Source organism: Ovis aries, chromosome 21, assembly GCF_016772045.2.
Source record: "Ovis aries strain OAR_USU_Benz2616 breed Rambouillet chromosome 21, ARS-UI_Ramb_v3.0, whole genome shotgun sequence".
In the NCBI taxonomy this organism is placed as follows: domain Eukaryota; kingdom Metazoa; phylum Chordata; class Mammalia; order Artiodactyla; family Bovidae; genus Ovis; species Ovis aries.
The window spans coordinates 15,253,442-15,272,742 of NC_056074.1; the positions used below are offsets into that span (position 1 = coordinate 15,253,442).

At 44.0% G+C, this 19,301-nt stretch overlaps 1 protein-coding gene across 7 annotated transcripts in view; it reads left to right on the top strand.

Moving 5' to 3' along the window:
- GAB2 (GRB2 associated binding protein 2) overlaps nt 1-19,301 on the top strand; it is a 178,049-nt gene that overhangs the window by 26,956 nt on the left and 131,792 nt on the right. For 3 of the 7 annotated variants that reach the window (XM_060403951.1, XM_060403952.1, XM_060403953.1), the window contains exon 1: nt 1-19,301. This exon is cut by the window's left edge and continues 18,080 nt beyond it; it is cut by the window's right edge. The exons of 3 other annotated variants lie outside the window; for them this stretch is intronic. The gene's annotated coding sequence lies outside the window, so the exon portion shown is untranslated. One more of the 7 variants, XM_042237731.2, reaches the window with a different exon arrangement.

The following is a 19,301-nucleotide window of genomic DNA, read 5'->3' on the forward strand; positions in this document are numbered from 1 at the left end:
TTTATTGGTTGTCTGTCTTTTTGATTCCAGCTTGTTTTCCATTCCCCAGATGCGCTGTCATTACTGTTTCACACTGTCAGTGCCTCAGATGCCCGCATTCACCACTTTCTTTCACTGTATTAGACGTATGTGTTGGTTGAAAGAATAAATGACTGTAGGAGTGGAAGGTAAGAGCATAAATCAGGAATGCAGTAAATCTTTGCAAAACATCTATAATGAAAGCAACAAATGAAGGCATCACAAAACATCTGGGTGTCACTTGGCATTTGCATGCTGTCTTATATCTGGCCCTATTAAATTAGTTCAGTAGACAGTCCCGACTGTATTTAAGGCCTCAGTAGGAGGTGTTAGTGATACAACAGTATAAAAGAAGTTCCCTGCCTTTGAAGAAGCATATACTGTGTACATGAATAATGAAATGTAGTGCTTTTTTACGAAAACATACCTAGTAAACACCTACTGTGTATACAGCCATGTTCTAGTCACCAGGCATGGAACTGAAAGAGACAAAGTGCCTGACAGTGGGGCTTCAGTTCACCAGGGAGGAGGCGCGCAGGGGCAGTGAAGGCAAAAGCCGAGCCCAGAGGGGGACGTGTGTTTAAGAAAGAGAAGGCCTCTGACCGAGAAACTGACATCTGAACAAAAACCAAAAGGCGGGAAGAAGCCTCTCAGTTACCCGGGACAGGGATTTTCAGGGAGAAGGGCCCTCCAGGGCGGTGGCTTTGGGGTAAAAGAGCATTTGGAGCATCCGAGTAAGGGGAGTGTGGTAGGACAGGAAGAGGTGAGGGGGCATAGGAAATTTAGCTAAGGGGCTACTGAGCCTGCACAGCTCAGCTCGAGCCCATGTGTCACACACTACAGAGCCCACACGCTCTGGAATCTGCACAGCGCAACCAGAGAGAAGCCCGTGCACCACAGCGAAAGATCCCACGTCCCACACCTGAGCCCTGACACGGCCAAGTTTTTAAAAACAGGAAGCTTGAACGTGGTATTTCATATTAACTGAGTGAGGTAAGAGTGAAAGAAGCATTCTGAAGGAATTAAGCGGTCAGGTGACTAAATAATGTATGGTCTGAGTGCCTGAAACACTTTCTCTCTGTACAGTTTTTATGTATGTCTGGATTGAAGATGGTTTCTCTTGCAGGAGTGTGGAGCTTTTCTTCCTAAAATGTTGAGTGGAAGAAGTTCCAATTCTGGTAATGGTAAAGTACCTTGTATGAGATTAAATCTTCTGCAGGAAAAAAAAATTATAGGTTCTAATAGGGAGTTTGGGATGGACATGTACACACTGCTATACTTAAAATGGATAACCGACAGGGACCTACTGTAGAGTACAGGGAGCTCTGCTCAGGGTTATGTGGCTGCCGGGAATGGGGGGGGGGGGGGGGGGTTGGGGGAGGACAGGTGCATGAATACGTATCACTGAGTTCTTTCACCATTCATCTTAAACCATCACAACATTGTTAATCGTTATACCCCGATACAAAATAAGTTAAAAAAAATTATAAGCTCTTAACAAACTATATGAAAACTATCGTCTGATGTCACTGAAGAGAAACCAGAGTAGACAAAAATGAGAGAGGGTTTGACTCCCGAAATAAGGGAGAGATACAAAGCGTGAGTGAGAGCCGCAGTCACAGGGATTTTCTTCTGAGGGTTTTATTATTTCCCAGGAGGCACAAGGCAGGGTGGCTGGAACTCAGATAGAAAGCTGTACTCTTTGCCTGAAGACTTTGGGGTTGACAAAACAGCTGGAAATTGAAAGGGAAAATCTTGGAAGACGGGAGCAATAGAGCCCCTGCATATAAACATCCCTCACATATTTAGATGATCTCTGAATTGTACTTGGAGAAGTGAGACTTCTGTTATTCTCAGGTGGCTCAGTGGTAAAGAATCTGCCTGCAATGCGGGAGACATAGGTTCAGTCCCTGGATCAGGAAAATCCCATGGACGAAGGAGTCTGGCAGATTACAGTCCGTGGGGTCGCAAAAGAGCCGGACATGACTGAGCGACTAGATCACCACTACCACCAAGTAAGAATTTCAGGAGCTGGGAGGAAACCACAGCTGGAAGACTGAAATTGCTGATGGAAGGGAAGCCTGGTGTGCTGCAGCCCATGGGGTCGCAAAGAGCCGGACACGGCTGAGCAACTGAACTGAACTGAGATTTCAGCTGCTTCTCAACACAAGAGAGGTTTCATACATAGCAGAGAGATGTCAGGTTGGAGGGTATGATAAAGACTTGAAACTTTTCAATGAAACCCTAGAAGGGCTGCAGTTTAGAATTAAAGATTATATCCCCAGACAAAGGGCACCTTTGGGGACTGATAAACATAATACTGAAATAGCCCTGACCCAACAAAGCATAAAATAAAGCCTCCACAAGTTCAGAGTTATCCTTTAGTAATTTAACAGACGGCAGATTCTTTACCAACTGAGCCACCAGGGAAGCCTGATTTTCCCGTAATTTCAGGTTTATGCTTACTAAGGAGGAAGCCAGGGCAAGGAGACAGCCAAGGACATTTTATTGAGTCAAATGGGACATGCTTTTAATCAGGTTTTAGTTTTATAGCTTCTGGAAAGCACCTTGAGATCTCTTGATAATCTCACCAAATCCACATTTCAATTTGGTACTCATGAGTGTTTAGAGAGTCACTGGTAAACTAACTAGCTTCCCTGTGGAGAATAGTTGAAGCCTCAGAAGGAAAATAGTGCTAAATTAGACTAAGGAAGTATAAGATCACAAGAGACAGTAATGTGAGCAGAGGGAGTTGTTGATCAGATAGTTCAGAAATCTAAATCATTTTTATTCTCTTTTTCCTTTTAAGTATGTCGTGAACACTTGCTGACTGCTTCCCCTGAATCCACTTCCCCTGTCTCCACCCTAGCAGTGCCTTAATTTCTGTTAAGACATCTGTGTGACTCTGAGGATGCTGGCTCCATCCACCCTTAACTAAGGTTTGGCCAGTCAGAAAGTGCCATTCCCCCGGCCACCATGATTATTTTGAATTGGGGATGTGACCTAGGAGGTGCAATCTGAATAAGCTCTGGTTGGTGTGGTGTGTGGGTGTGATTTGGTTACAGAGAGTTAGCTATCAATCTGTACTCTGACCCTAGGCTAACAAAGAGGTTCCCCCTGTTGTGGATATGCCCTTGGAGTGAAAAGGGAGAAAGAACCAGTGCCTCCCTGTCAGGGCTGCCGTGAAGATTGCATGGGAGTTCATAGGGCACCTTGCAGATAGTCTGGCATAAAATATGAATTAATGCTTTACTGCTGCTGCTGCTGCTGCTGCTAAGTCGCTTCAGTCATGTCCAACTCTGTGCGACTCCATAGACGGCAGCCCATCAGACTCCCCCGTCCCTGGGATTCTCCAGGCAAGAATACTGGAGTGGGTTGCCATTTCCTTCTCCAGTGCATAAAAGTGAAAGTGAAATCGCTCAGTCGTGTCCGACCTCAGCGACCCCATGGACTGCAGCCTTCCAGGCTCCTCCGTCCATGGGATTTTCCAGGCAGGAGTACTGGAGTGGGGTGCCATTGCCTTCTCCGATTAATGCTTTAAGGACTTTCTAAATGACTGATGACAGAAACTACCCCAGGCAAACGAAAGCAGAAAGCTAGAAAGGTGCTAAGGAAGCTCAGAAAATTGAAGGACATGTTCTGGATGCCTGGGCAACTCTGAGGGCTTGATTTACCTCAATCTGATTTCAGTGCCCCAGGGCTCCCCCTGTGTCTCATGACTGCTTGTCTGTGGTTGGATTTCTTTTCTCTAAGTCATAAGCAAGAAAGTCACCTGCAGCCTCTAGCGCTCCTGTCTCTGTGACCCAGAAGGCAAGGTTCCTGTTCTTGAAACCCCAAATTAAAAAGTCTTGGGGAAGAATGATAACAGCTTGGGTCATGTTAATATGGATCACGGGCTGCAGCCAGGTTTTGGAGAACTTGGTTGAACACTTCCCTTGTAGGTGGGGCGGAGTGTGAGTGGCCACGCCACCGAGTTATGTCCTCACTGCATGAAGAGCAGTTTTTCCCAAATGGTGCTGAATAGTAAAACAAGTGTCCATAGGAATAGTCTCGCTTTTCTTCCTAAGCAGATTTGTTCTCCTCTCTCTAATCAGAGTGGGAAGCAAGAAATGTGAAAGTAGGGAAGGAGGTTCAGTGTGAATTACAGTTCACTTACTACGTAGTTAAGTGACTTTTGCGTGTATTAGCTTATTCAGTCAGTTCAGTCGCTCAGTCATGTCCGACTCTTTGGGACCCCATGAATCGCAGCACACCAGGCCTCCCTGTCCATCACCAACTCCCAGAGTTCACTCAGACTCACGTCCATCGAGTCAGTGATGCCATCCAGCCATCTCATCCTCTGTCGTCCCTTCTCCTCCTGCCCCCAATCCCTCCCAGCATCAGAGTCTTTTCCAATGAGTCAACTCTTCGCATGAGGTGGCCAAAGTACTGGAGTTTCAGCTTTAGCATTGTTCCTTCCAAAGAACAGCCAGGGCTGATCTCCTTAAGAATGGACTGGTTGGATCTCCTTACAGTCCAACAGACTCTCAAGAGTCTTCTCCAACACCACAGTTCAAAAGCATCAATTCTTCGGTGCTCAGCCTTCTTCATAGTCCAACTCTCACATCCATACATGACCCCTGGAAAACCATAGCCTTGACTAGATGGATCTTTGTTGGCAAAGTACTGTCTCTGCCTTTCAATATGCTATCTAGGTTGGTCATAATTTTCCTTCCAAGGAGTAAGCATCTTTTAATTTCATGGCTGCAGTCACCATCTGCAGTGAATTTGGAGCCCCCCAAAATAAAGTCTGACACTGTTTCCACTGTTTCCCATCTATTTCCCATGAAGTGATGGGACCAGATGCCATGATCTTCGTTTTCTGAATGTTGAGCTTTAAGCCAACTTTTGCACTCTCCTCTTTCACTTTCATCAAGAGGCTTTTGAGTTCCTCTTCACTTTCTGCCATAAGGGTGGTGTCATCTGCATATTTGGGGTTATTGATATTTCTCCCAGCAATCTTGATTCCAGCTTGTGCTTCTTCAAGCCCAGCATTTCTCATGATGTACTCTGCATAGAAGTTAAATAAGCAGGGTGACAACATACAGCCTTGACGTACTCCTTTTCCTATTTGGAACCAGTCTGTTGTTCCATGTCCATTTCTAACTGTTGCTTCCTGACCTGCATATAGGTCTCTCAAGAGGCAGGTCAGGTGGTCTCGTATTCCCATCTCTTTCAGAATTGTCCACAGTTTATTGTGATCCACACAGTCAAAGGCTTTGGCATCGTCAATAAAGCAGAAATAGATGTTTTTCTGGAACCCTTTTGCTTTTGCGATGATCCAGAGGATGCTGGCAATTTGATCTCTGGTTCCTCTGCCTTTTCTAAAACCAGCTTGAACATTAGTCTATTACCTCTTATTAAAACTTTAATATAATCCTGCAAGGTAGATAATACTGCCATTTCAGCCAGAAGCATGTGCAGGCTAAGAAACTGACCACCCTGGACCACCAAACATCCAGGTGATGGAGCCAGGAGCTAAAGCTGGGTCCTCTTTTCACCAAAGTGTAGCACGCTCTCGGAGTGAAGTAAGCTACACTTTCCTGGCCGGCATGTCATTCCTTGTCCTCCGCTGGGCACCCACTCCATCTCTGTCTTGTCAGGAGCCTGGAGTCGAACTTGAAACCTGGGTGAGTGGGGCGGGTATTCCCTGGTGGTCCAGTGGTTAGAACTTTGTGTTCTCACCACTGGCTTCAGTCCCTGGTTGGGAAACTAATATCCCATGAGCCACACAGCACAGCCAAAAAGAAAAGAAACAAGGGTCTATAACTTGAAACCGAGGTTCTTCCAGACCTATAGGACATCCTTGTCTCATCCCGTAGTAGACAAAGAATGTGTTCCCCCTGAAACAAAATTAAATGCTTGGATGTTGACCTAAAACTGGAAAACAGATTTCTGAACACAGCCTTTTACTTAAGTAGCAAAAAAGTTGTAGCAGAAGCTGGATGGCCTGTGTTTGAATCCCACTAACTACCAACGAGGCAGCATACTCTGTGCTTCAGTTTATACATCCATGCTGCTGCTGCTGCTCCTGCTAAGTCACTTCAGTCGTGTCCGACTCTGTGCAACCCCATAGACTGCAGCCCACACGGCTCCTCCATCCCTGGGATTCTCCAGGCAAGAACACTAGAGTGGGTTGCCATTTCCTTCTCCAATGCAGGAAAGTGAAAACAAAGTCACTCAGTCGTGTCCGACTCCCAGCGACCAACCCCACGAATGCAGCCTACCAGACTCCTCTGTCCATGGGATTTTCCAGGCAAGAGTACTGGAGTGGGCCGCCATTGCCTTCTCCATATCCATCCATGACATGAGGCTAATGACAGAACCTCGTTCATAGGGTTAATTGCAAGGATTAAATAAGCTAATATATAAAGCACTTAGAGTACCTGCAAGTGCTGTATCAGTGTTAGATCTCTTTATTAAAGTGTGTTATTTTTAGTGGACTCTTGTGGTTAGTGCCAAAAAAGGCAGATTTTCCACTTAGGGAATCTTCATTTTGTTACTTGGATTCATATATGGGGTATATGAATTGAGCTCTCAAAGAAGCAAACACACCTTAGTACAGTCTAAGGCAATAAACTGCTATGATCCAGGCAGCACAGCTCTAAAGGGAAAACAGTCTCCCTGCCTGTCTGGTCCTGTTTACACACCTACTATTAACATTTTTCTCGTATGTCCCTTTATCATAACTACATACTGATCTTTTAAACATGTGAGTTTAAATAAGCTTCCCTTGTCAGTTCCATCAGACTAGGGTAAATGCATGAGTCTGGAGGGCACGGTAGTCACTTCCTCCAAGGTACTGATGGTGGTTTGGCAAAAGGGTGGTATGAGGACTGGGAGTGTCCGAGTGTATGTGGTAAGAGGGTCTGTGTGTGTGGCTTCTGAATGGAATACACTTTCCTAAATGAAAAGCTAGGACATCCTGGCAGGATTTCAGGGTTGCAAGGCCCCCAAGAAAATCTGGAGCCCCAATCACTGAGTCAGAGAGAGCGATGGAGACACACCACTCACTGGCTCCGTAAGCTTCACAGGTTTTGGGGTGGCCCAGGTCTGGGGCCCTATCTCTGCCTCTCACTCTAGCTCATATATTTGTACCTGAGTTCTAGGATTGGATCTGAAACTCATAATCGATAAATCTGAAGATTTTGCCTCTTTATCAGCAGCCACATTTGGAATGATACCACTATATGTCATTAAGTTGTTTAATGATTATTGGTCTCTTGTTGCCTCTGTCTTTGCCATTTTATCACATATTTGCTGTACAGTTAAACGCTTTTTCCATACGAAGCATTTTACAACAAAAACATCTCCTATGTCTGTGAGACTGTAGAGACATTTATACAGAGGCAGAACCTTGGATCCTTCACACTGTATCTGGATTAAAAGACAAAAGTCAGACTACTTTAAAACCAAAGTGAATAGTTGTAGCCTTTGATTTTAAAAAGCTAATATGATGGATGAGAATGTTTCATAATAGTAGCTTAAGTCAAATTCCTGAATATTGGAAACTGTATGGTTTATGAGCTTCCCTTTGTTACACATGTCCCTGTGTGTGAAATAGAATTTTTAGTATACACTGCAATTAAAACAATATCTGAATGGGTTTGATCTGTTCTTCATTTGAGATCCAACTTAGCGACTGCATTCTGGCATTGGTTTTCCTCACCACCCCTTTATCTGTTGTATATGCACAGAATTAATAAAGCCCTCGCATGGTTTTTTTCCCTTAGTTCTTAGTTCCCTGTTGTGTCTACCACCCACTCAGAGGAAATAATGAGTCTTACCTTTGTACTTCTGCAGAACTGTGTCCTCGAATTGTGGTACTTACCACACTGTATTATTGTTGCATACAGTCTCTCTCCAACTCCAATAGAATTATCCAAACCTGGGAGATAGGGATATTCTTATTCATCTTTGTAGTTTTAGCACTCAGAATAGTGTCTAGTGGATAATGGGCATTTGGCAAATATTTGAATGAATCATCATTTTGCACGTTAAGAAATGGATGATTAGTGAGATATGATGACTGACATATCTGATGAGTGGCTGACCTGAGACTCGGACTCAGGGCTTCACATCTGCCCTCCACCCAGGCCCTTCGCTTTCCTGAGTGTTTGTTGACAGGGACGTCATTTCATAATGAGTCCAGAAACAGCACAGCAAAAGCCACACCTGTCATAAGTATAAGATTGTTTGTATCATAGACCCTGGTCTTTAAAATTTTTCTTTTTCTTTGAGAGCCAATGAGGAAGTCTTGAGGGTGGAGAGACACCCAGGGGAGTCAAGTGTGTGGAAAATCTGTAATGAGAAAGTTGATGGTTTGAGGTTATAAGACCAAATTGGGATCAACTTTTTAAGTCACTGGTTGGAATGTGTGACCAAGGTTGGTCTGTTGGTCATGCTTTAATATGGTATTACTTCAGTCGGACCTCATGATGTATCAAATCTCTGCCAAGGGGTCTCATGGGAAGTAAACTGGGCCTGGAATGTTTCAATTAACTAAAGCAAGTCCTTCAACAAGCAGGTGTTGATACCAGCTGTGTCAGTCCCTGCACTGGGCTGGGGCAACAAAGAAGCATTAAAAGAGCCTGGCTTTAGGGGAGCTATCAAGTCCACCACACTCCTTAGATTGAACAGTAGTCACCCCTCAGTATCCACAGATGGGAAAAACCCACAGATACAGAAGGCCAACTATATTCATTGTAATTCTCCATTGAATGTAAGGAATGTGAGTATCCCTAGATTTTGTATCCATTAGGGCTCCAAGAAGACTCTTGAGAGCCCCTTGGACTGCAAGGAGATCCAACCAGTCCATTCTGAAGGAGATCAACCCTGGGTGTTCTTTGGAAGGAATGATGCTAAAGCTGAAACTCCAGTACTCTGGCCACCTCATGCGAAGAGTTGACTCATTGGAAAAGACTGATGCTGGGAGGGATTGGGGGCAGGAGGAGAAGGGGATGACCGAGGATGAGATGGCTGGATGGCATCACGGACTCGATGGACGTGATTTTGAGTGAACTCCGGGAGTTGGTGATGGACAGGGAGGCCTGGCATGCTGCAGTTCATGGGGTCGCAAAGAGTCGGACATGGCTGAGCGACTGAACTGAACTGAGGGCTCCTTGAACCAATCTCCCGGATACCAAGGGATGGTTGTACTATACAACATAGTAGATCTATTATAGAAATATGTATGGATACTCTAACAATAGAGGAGCTGGAGATAGAAAGGATCTAGTTAACATAAACCATGATAATAGCTCCATTAATTGAGTGCCATCAAGCATTGCATTCTAAAACAGTTTGCATGTATTAAGTATTGTTTATGTTTTTGAAAGTTTTCCTTGTCTTGGGCCCCTTCAGTATACATTAAAGAATTTTAAACTCCATGTTTAGAAGCTTTGACCTTTTCTGTTTTATGACTTGGGGGTCCCTAATTTGATTGGAGGGAGTCATGACAACCACCTGGCAGCCTTAGATCTGACTGTGTAGGATGGGTAACAGAATTCACATCAGTATTGATAGTTTCCCCACCACTCTCTCCCTGATTGCTGAAGTGGACAGATTGTTGTTTTCTGGGTCTTCTCTCAAAACTCAACTTTGTTCTAATAAACTGAAGGGATAGAAATGTAAAAATCAGAAAGACACACTGAATCTCCATAGAAAAGAGTTGAAAGATAAAGAGGAAAGAGAAGAGTACAGATTTAAAACTGGGTGTAGAAGGTTGGGGTAGGTAGACTGCTAAGTGAGACACCCTGAACAATTGTAGCAATTGATGATGAGAAGATAAAATGGTGGGTTATACCCATTGATAAGTAAAGACTGAGATTATTCCCTTTTTTTTTTTTTAACCTCTGATTGCTGGAATACTTCTAAATGCCATTCTGCGCAGGACTAAGGCACTTAGATTGTTAGGATTTATTCAGGTTACACATACCACTCTCCCCTCTAGCTGGTCTTTTGTCCCTTTCTTTGCTCCATAGTTTTTCTCTTTAGGCAAGTAGCTGGGAAATGAGGAATTCTTCTTTTCCTTCTCAGAGTTTTTTATTTAGAGGGATAGAGTGGGCCTAACACTAGGACCACTAGTGGAATAACACAGTTTAAGTATCCAGTGTTGAACCTTAAGGGACTGGTCAGATTTATTTGAAGCATTGTTACCATATTGTCAACTAAGACTTCAGTGTCTTTCTTATTTATTGCCTTTGTGCTTGCAGCGACAATCCACAGCAGGGGTCACCGACGCTCTTACTCTCTCAGCACCTCCGGTGGGTGTCCCTGGCAGGTCTAAAGCAAAGGCGGGAGGGTAGGAGCTGCAACAGAGTGGCTGACGTGAAAGCATTTTGTCAACCTACAAAGGATGATATTTTGTACAAAGCCTGGCACAGAGCTGACATTTATTAAAAGTGTGTTGAATGAAAAGAAGAGAGAAAAGAAAAAAAAAAAGCAGATACCTGTTACCCATACCAAAAATCTCTTCTTTTCCACCCCACCACCACACACACACACGCACACAATAAAGCCATTTAGTTACATCTTAGGACATTTGCCGGACTACCTGTACCTGGTGATTTTCCTGTGTGTACCTATGTGGATGGTGCCCACATGGTGGACCACCATTCAGTAAGTTAGAATTCTTTGGTTGCTAGTAAGAGAAACTTGGCCACAGCAGCTTAAACATACCAGTGTTACTCTCTCATGTAAAAGAAGCTCAGAGATTGGAATCCAGGGTTGGTCTAATGGATCCATTGAGTCTTTAGGGACCTGGGGTCCTTCTGTCTTTGCTGCTGGTGACTTTCATCCTTAACCAGCTGAGAAAGCTCTCCCCTTTCTGCTGCTGTTTTGAATGTAGAAATAACAGTGGTGCTCCGAAAGTCAGCTTGTACCAAAAGGTTCAAAACACAGAATGAGCCGCTGCTGAATCTGCTGTATTTCTGCTGCCTGTATAATCTGTAACAGCACCACTACCAGTGAAGGTTCTCAATATCCTGGAAGATGCCAGTAGTAATTCAAAGTAGTTTCTTTTTCCTAAAAAGGACGACAGGCCATTTATTCTCTCTGACGGTAAGTTTTCAGAAAAGAAGGAAACAAGTGGAAGGATGCTATTTGCAGGGCTCAAGTGTCCTTCCTTTGGAGCCTCCCAGAGGATATAGGTTCATCAAATGAATGAATGAGTCTTCGAATATAGTGGAAAGAAACTGTGTCATTATAGCTGTACAAATCATTCTCTCACTTGGGTTCATGGAGTCTCCCCTGCAGAACAGTGCCTTGGAGGTTAGGAAAAGGATGATACCTCTTAGGAGCTGTAGGACTATGCAGCCTTGGTCAGGGTGAATGTAGGGGGGTAAGAGTATCCCAAGGCATAGTTTGTATTACGTAATTTCAGTTCTTACAATAACTCTGTTAAATGCGGTAGGGTCCGCGTTTTATGTTTAAGGGAACTAAAGTTTTAGAGGATTTGTGTCACTTACCCAAATGTCACCCTTGTAGGGATGGTACAGGGGTTTGAATGCAAATCTGCCTAACTTCAAAGCCTTTGATTTTATTTTTGCCTACCTTTCTAGACAGAACAGATGTTAGACTATTAAAAAGTTGCCTGGATCCTTTCCGTGACTTTACCAATAGCCATAACAAAAGTTGTCTCCCTTAAGAACTGGTGTTTGGAGTTCTACTTCATTCAGCAATCATGTACTTGCCCCCCACCCCACCCCATGTGAGCATAGCTATGCTGGACCCCAAAAGGGGACACTAGAGAATCAAATAATAACCCACTTCCCGAGGAGCCTCCAGGGTAGTGAATGATCATAATATAAATAATGCTAAGTAGAATGATGTTGGTCGTGTAACCCGAGGTCTCCTGGAGGAGCGTGGAGGAAGGCTCCAGTGAGAGAAGGAAAGAGATCCTCCTCTCGCTTGTAAGAGGCAGAGCTGTGTCTGTCAGAGCCTGACATCTGTTTTAGCCACCTGAGCTCTTTTAATCTTCACAATAACCATGTAATATCCTGATTATACGGATGAGCAACCCACCCAAAGTTTCACAGCAAGTACTCAGTGACTGGGATTTTCCGGTTCCAAGTTCTTGCCCTTTCCATTAGGCCGCTGAGTATAGACTAAGTACAGTTTCTTCCGATGTTTTTTAAAAAAATAATATATACGTGGTGGTGCAAGTCCCATTCTATACGCAGGTGTATGTGTCGTGTGGGACTCAGCGTAGATTTCCTTGGTTCCGCCTGCCCCCTTCCCCCACTGCAGGCCTTACTTGGCTGCTCAATGGCAAGTCTCAGCTGCTGGGGCTTTCTCCTCATTTCCTAACGCTACTGGGTGTCTCACCTCCCTGAGTGACGTCTCTGTCATGCCCATCGTGGAGACAGCCACGGCCCCTCCAAGGCCTGAGCTCTATCCAACCAGACCCGTGAAGGCTCTGGCTCCTCCTAGCAGTTCCACATTCAGACGTTGGGTGTGCTTTCCCCAGGGGCTGTCCGAAGGGGTTGGGGTAGCACAGCCTGGCTGTGGGGGCCCTTAACACCTCTGCTGGGGAGGGGAAGGAGCCGGCAGATGAGTTACTTGCTGTCTGCCTTCCTCCTCCCATCATTCCCGCTCCGTTCCTCACAGACACTGTTCTTAGCTATAGTAGTTCTGTGTCATTCAGCTTGGAACATTCCGAATGATTATGCCCTTGCTTGTACTTTCATATTAAACTGTAGCCAGCTTATTAATACACAGCCTTGTGTTTGCTTTCCTCCTTACCCTGCCTCACTAGACTCCCCCCCCCCCCCCCCCCCCCGCCGTGCTTCTGCTCTGACGGTTCAACAGCTGAGGAAGCAGGTGAGTTTGGCCTGGAACTCTGTTTTCTGAGGCATCTGGGCAGGGTGGTATTCAGTGAAAAATAAATGGGACTCCCCTGGTGGGCCAGTGGTTAAGAATCTGCCTGCCAAAGCCAAGGACACGGGGTTCAATCCCAGGTCAGGGAAGATCCTGCAGGCCGCAGAGGTAACTAATCCCATGCTCCCCAACTACTGAAGCCCGAGAGCCTTTGCTCCACCGCAGGAGAAGCCGCTTCAGTGAGAAGCCTGCCCACTGCACCTAGAGAGCAGTCCCCTCTCACCGCGATTAGAAACAGCTCTCACCCAGCAACAAAGACCCAGCACGGCAAAAAATAAATATTTTTTTAAAAAAGAAAAGTATCTTTTCCACCCCACACCCTTGCTGAGATTGCCCTGTCTTGCATTTTGTTATTTCACCAAACCGTATGATAACAGGTGACACTGGAATGCTTTGTATCCCGGGTACTGTTCTGAGTCCTTCTGACTTTGTGCACTGCAACCCTGTGAGATAAGCCATGGCAGTAGCTCTGTACTAGCATCTACAGATCAATGACATTTTTTTATTTTTTGATGGGATGGTTATCACTTTTGTTAAAATGGAGCATGTTTGTTATTAATCAAAAATGCTGGAAAATTCAAAGAAAAAAAAAAACAAGAATTCACCCCCTAAATCCCATCATCTGAGAATAACCGTTAACCAAATAACATTCCACACAGCTCTCGTAAACCTCAGGCTTTCACGACTGTATAGTTTCATGTGCGGATAAATGCCTTTGTCATTCCTGTAATTTGCTAACACGTAAGATGTGTTTTTTCCTCCCCCACCCCCAAAACACTTTTTATTTTGTGTCGCATGCACCTGTGTTGCAGATGAAAGTTTCTGGCCCAAAGCAGAAGATATTTAACAGTAAGATGATCTGTCCCGATGTGATTCTTCTAATGGAGGAAAATGTCCCCACAAAATGTGACAGAGATACAAGTTTCAGATCCTAGAGTTTTAGCAACCAAAAGAAGCTATAGGTCATGTTAGCTGATCAGAGGTACATTTTTGGCTCTTCCATTACATTTTAGATTTAAATGTTGGTACACTAAATTGTGGCTCAAAAGTAGTAGAGACACATACTTAACTATCAAGTTCGTACACACCGCAAGCACACCCAGAACCCTATGTTAAAAGCAGAGGCGACTAAGAGTCTACTGCAGTGAGTGCCAGTGATCAAAAGAATCACTGGGAGACGAGAAGGGATGATGAGCTTTCCTGGCCTTGGGGATGTTTTACCTGACTCTGAAGAAGATCTTTTAGAGCCTGAAGCTGAAGATGAAAACTTACACAATTTGTGATTTTGCTTCTTTTCTGTTGTTATTCTGTATGTTGTTCAGTTGTTAAGTTGTGTCCGACTCTTTGCAACCCCATGAACGACACCACACCAGGCTTCCCTGTCCTTCACTATCTCCCTAAGTTTGCTCGAACTCATGTCCATTGAGTTAGTGATGCCGTAAAACCATCTCGTCCTCTTGCCCCCTTCTCCTCCTGCCATCAGTCTTTCCTGGCATCAGGGTCTTTTTCAGTGAGTTAGCTGTTCGCATCAGGTGGCCAAAGTATTGGAACTTCAGCATCAGTCCCTCCAATGAATATTCAGGACTGATCTCCTTTAGGATGGACTGGTTGGATCTCCTTTCAGTCTAAGGGACTCTCAAGAGTCTTCTCCAACACCACAGTTCAAAAGCATCAGTTCTTCAGCGCTTAGCCTTCTTTATGGTCCAACTCTCGCATCCATACATGACTACTAGAAAAGCCATAGCTGTGACTAGATGAATCTTTGTCAGCAAAGTGGTGTCTCTGCTTTTTAATACGCTATCTAGGTTTGTCATAACTTGTATTCTGATTAGTTCCTTATATGGTACATACAGTAGTCCCCCATTATGCATGGGGAAATATGTTTCAAGGTCCCCAGTGGATACCTGATTTTGTGGATAGTACCAAACTGTAAACATACTGTCTTTTCCTAAACATATACAACTGTGTATGTATACACAGCTGATAAACTTGGCACAGTAAGAGATCAACAACAATAACTGCTAATGTAACAGAACAATGATAATACGCTGTAATAAACGTTATGTGGATGTCATCTCTCCCTCAGAATATCTTCTTATACTGTACTTACCCTTCTTGTGATGATGTGAGAGGGAAAAATGAGATGAAGTGAAGTGAGGTGAATGACACAGGTGTTGTGACAAAGCGTTAGGCCACTGTTGACCTTATGACAGTATATCAGGAAGAGGATCGTTTGCTTTGTGGGATCCTGAGTCATCGAGCCGTGACAGCGTCAGTGATCGAATCTCAGAAGCAGATGTTGTCAGTGGTTGCAGATTCCAAACAGGACAGAGATTTCATCCTGCTGCTCAGAACAGTGCTTAATATAAAACTTATGGAGTGCTTGTTTTTGGAATTTTCATTTAGTATTTCTGGACCAGAGTTGACTACAGGTAACAGAAACCCCAGAAAAGTAAAACTGCAGATAAGGGGGAACGACTATATTCATTGAAATACCACCTTCTATTCGAGTCCATGGTTGCTTCTCTTACTTTGTACAAATAATTAGTGAGAGTCCTGCTTTTTATCGTATGCTTTGTTCCAGTTTTTATTAGTGTTTGCTCATACTGTGACTACCTTTATAGCAGTCTGCATACATTTAGCTGAGATTATAGCATGCTTTTTAATCACCAGTACTGTATTTCAATGACTTATAGGCATATGTGATTAAGCTGTAGAGTCAATTTTTTTAGTAGAATTTCTGGGTCAAAGTATATGTGGATTTCCATTGTCAAAATAAGAGAAGTGATGAGAATCATGGGAGAACTGAATGGGCTCTTTTTTTTTTTTTTTTGCGTGTATCTTTTAAGGTAATTTTGGGGGGGAGTGGCTAGAATAATATGCATAAAGTCCTTGCTTTGAGAATTTGAGGTGACAGATTTTTATGGATATCTTTCCAGGTAGCAAGCCTATTATAGAGCAGTTGGACATTAATTATATCAATGAGCAATGTTAATCTGTTAATTGGCCAGACAAACACTATTCCTTAGTAGCAGGATAAATTACTCCTTATTCCTCACTTTGTGCTACTCTATCTTAGCACTCACAATATTCTTTTGGAGACCTTATCTTCTGTGCCAGTCTGATTTTCACATACGTAAGAATTCTGTTTGTTTTTATTTTTTTTTAATATCTTACAGCTAGTATTTGTGTTACAACATCTGTGCACCAAATTTGTATAAGCACTGTTCTAGGAACTTAGTAAATGTTGGAATCTAATTTAGTTTATATTGTGAATATATTAAAGCTTTTGCACCGCTTTATAGTTTAGAAAACATTTTTATATTTGTTCTCCCGTTTGATCTTAGAATTAACTCTGAGAGTTGAGAAAAATCAAACCCAGAGAAACTGTGTCTGGTGTAGAGTCACACACCAGTTAATGACTGGACATCCAGACTGTATCTGCCAGTTAGTGGCTGAACATTCACTTAAACATGATGCCTGGGGAGGGAGGGGTTGCCACTCTTGGCTGAGCAGTTCAGACCTGTCTTGAAACGAGAAAGGGAAATGTTTCTTGATAACTTATTTTTAGGTGAGGGCTCCTGTCCGCTCGAGGCTTTATCCCTCCGTCTGGGTGGCGGTTGCATTCCTTAGGGGAATGAGGGGATGATGAGTAGCTGTTAGTTTGCTTGCCCCCCAGATTCCATTCCCACCTCCCAAGATTTTCCCTGTTTCCACTCAGCTCTTCAGTAACAGTCAATCCCAGTCTTTGGCTGGACTTGACTTTTTGGTTTGAGGAATACCCCTCCCATCTCTGTCTTCCTCCTTGAGCTTTGGATAGGAGCCCTTTAATTGCTGTTGACTGAAGAACTGGAGGCCAGCCCCTGCATACCGGGAATGCCAGTGGCTTTGTTAGCTGAGGAGGGCACTGCATTAGCACTGCCCTCTAAATCCCAGAGCAGGTGGAGGAAATCTAATTAGCACTGAGTAAGCCAAGGCCCCCTTGGGGAATTTCTGATAAAAGGTCAGTACAAAAGGAGAAGGAACACCAATAGAGAGAGTTTTCCTAATGGGAACTTTCTGAAATGGACGGGCATCCAGTAAGCTGAATTCTAGTTGTTGCTTCTGGTGGCTTTTTGACCACTGGTGAGAGTCCCCCTGCTTACCTGAGGTTTCATTTTTCTTGTCTGCTGTCTATTCCTTTGCGAAACAAATACTTGTTTTGTAAAAGTATCAAGCTGCTATCACCTGGGAAGCTTTTCCCAACATTTGCATATCCAAATCTTCCTCTATCTCAGTAGATATGAGGTGAATGTGTCTAGTTTGGGAAAAGTTTCCCAGGAAAATTTGGGAATATCCTTGGGTTAGGCTCTTTGGAGAACTTAGCCTCACACACCTCACTTGAGGCCTAGTACAGGGTTTCCTCTGCACGCAGCAGTTGCTCAGTAAATATGCCTGGAAAGGGCTCGTCCTAGGCTGTCCAGTGAGGAATTAGATACGCTTCCAGTTGCGAAAAACACATTTGAACTGTGACGAAGAGTAAGAGTTTTACACAGTGGTCATGTTGTTCAGTCGCTCGGTTGTGTCTGACTCTCTGCAACCCCGTGGACTGCAGCACACCAGGCTGCCCTGTCCTTCACCATCTCCCAGAGCTTGCTCCAACTCGTGTCCATTGAGTCAGTAATGCCATCCAGCCATCTCATCCTCTGTCGTCCCCTTCTCCTCCTGCCCTCAGTCTTTCCCAGAATCAGGGTCTTCTTGAATGAGCTGGTTCTTCGCATCAAGGTGGCCAGAGTATTGGAGCTTCAGCGTCAGCCTCAGTCCTTCCAATGAATATTCAGGGTTGACTTCCTTTAGGATCGACTGGTTTGATCTCCTTGCTGTCCAAGGGGCTCTCAAGAGTCTTCTGGGGTAGAGAGCAATGAACGAGTGGTGAAGTCAGTATTAGTGAGTTGTAAGCAGCATTGTTTAAAATGAAATAGTAGCATTCGTTGTATTGAGTGCAGTTAATCTTGTGAAATTTTTAAGTTAAACTTATGGATACTTTGCTACAGTTTTAAGAGAATTTCATCTTGGATTGTGGTTGAAAGCCTTGGATCTAGACAAGGATCTCTACTGGAATAAATAGGGTCCTAGGGGAATGAGTGTCAAGAATTAATATGGAAAAGACATTGGGAATGTAGGTTCTAGTCATTACCCAAGCTACCTGAGCAAATCACATTTCCCCTGCAACTTTATATGCTGCTGCTTTCTTGTCCTGAATGTCCTCTGCCTGACTTTGCCCCCCATATGTGCTTGGTAAGGCTTGACTTAAATGTCCCTTCTATAGCATCTGACTGATTCTGGAATACAGTTGCTGCTGCTGCTGCTAAGTCGCTTCAGTCATGTCCAACTCTGTGTGACCCCATAAATGGCAGCCCACCAGGCTCCCCCGTCCCTGGGATTCTCCAGGCAAGAACACTGGAGTGGGTTGCCATTTCTTTCTCCAGTTCATGAAAGTGAAAAGTGAAAGCGAAGTTCCTCAGTCGTGTCCGACTCTTAGCGAACCCATGGACTGCCACCTACCAGGCTCCTCCATCCACGGGATTTTCCAGGCAAGAGTACTGGAGTGTGATGCCATTGCCTTCTCCGCTGGAATATAGTGACTGCTTGTAAATACCTGTTAAATGGTTGAGAACTTTCCCTCAGATCTCCAGGTACTTTTTCTGGGCTCTTCTTTCTACCTCTCCATCAATAGTTTTTATAGTTATAACTATAGTCTCCATTGTGGAGAAGGCAATGGCAACCCACTCCAGTGTTCTTGCCTGGAGAATCCCAGGGATGGGGAAGCCTGGTGGGCTACCGTCTATAGGGTCGCACAGAGTTGGACATGACTGAAGCTACTTAGCAGCAGCAGCATAGTCTCCATTTGTAGTTTTTGAAAAAATATGTTTCTCCTCTGCTGGAATACAGACCTTGTTTCATTCATCTATGTATTCCCAGCACTTAACCTAGTGCCTGGTACATAAGAGGTGCTTCATAAATGTTGGAATGAATAGGCATTTTTTTAAAGGGATGCACAATAGATGATTCAATAAAACGCTTACTGAACACTTATTATATACCAAGTATGTGGTTGATGCTGGGGTAGATACAAATATGTATGAGAGAGCAATATTTTCCTCTGAGGAGCTTACAGATTAAAAAGTTGAAGCATAAACACACAGAGGTGCTGACTGTAGCTATATGTTTGGATAATGTGTAACTTCCCATTTCTGTTTGAATATTGGTCACTAAAACCAGACAGGAAGCATGTCTCTCCATCATGATTGATTTTCTCAGTAATAAGTGATAAACTTTGTTTCTAATGTGATGGTGTAGCAGTCCAAAGCAGGTTAATTTGAGGG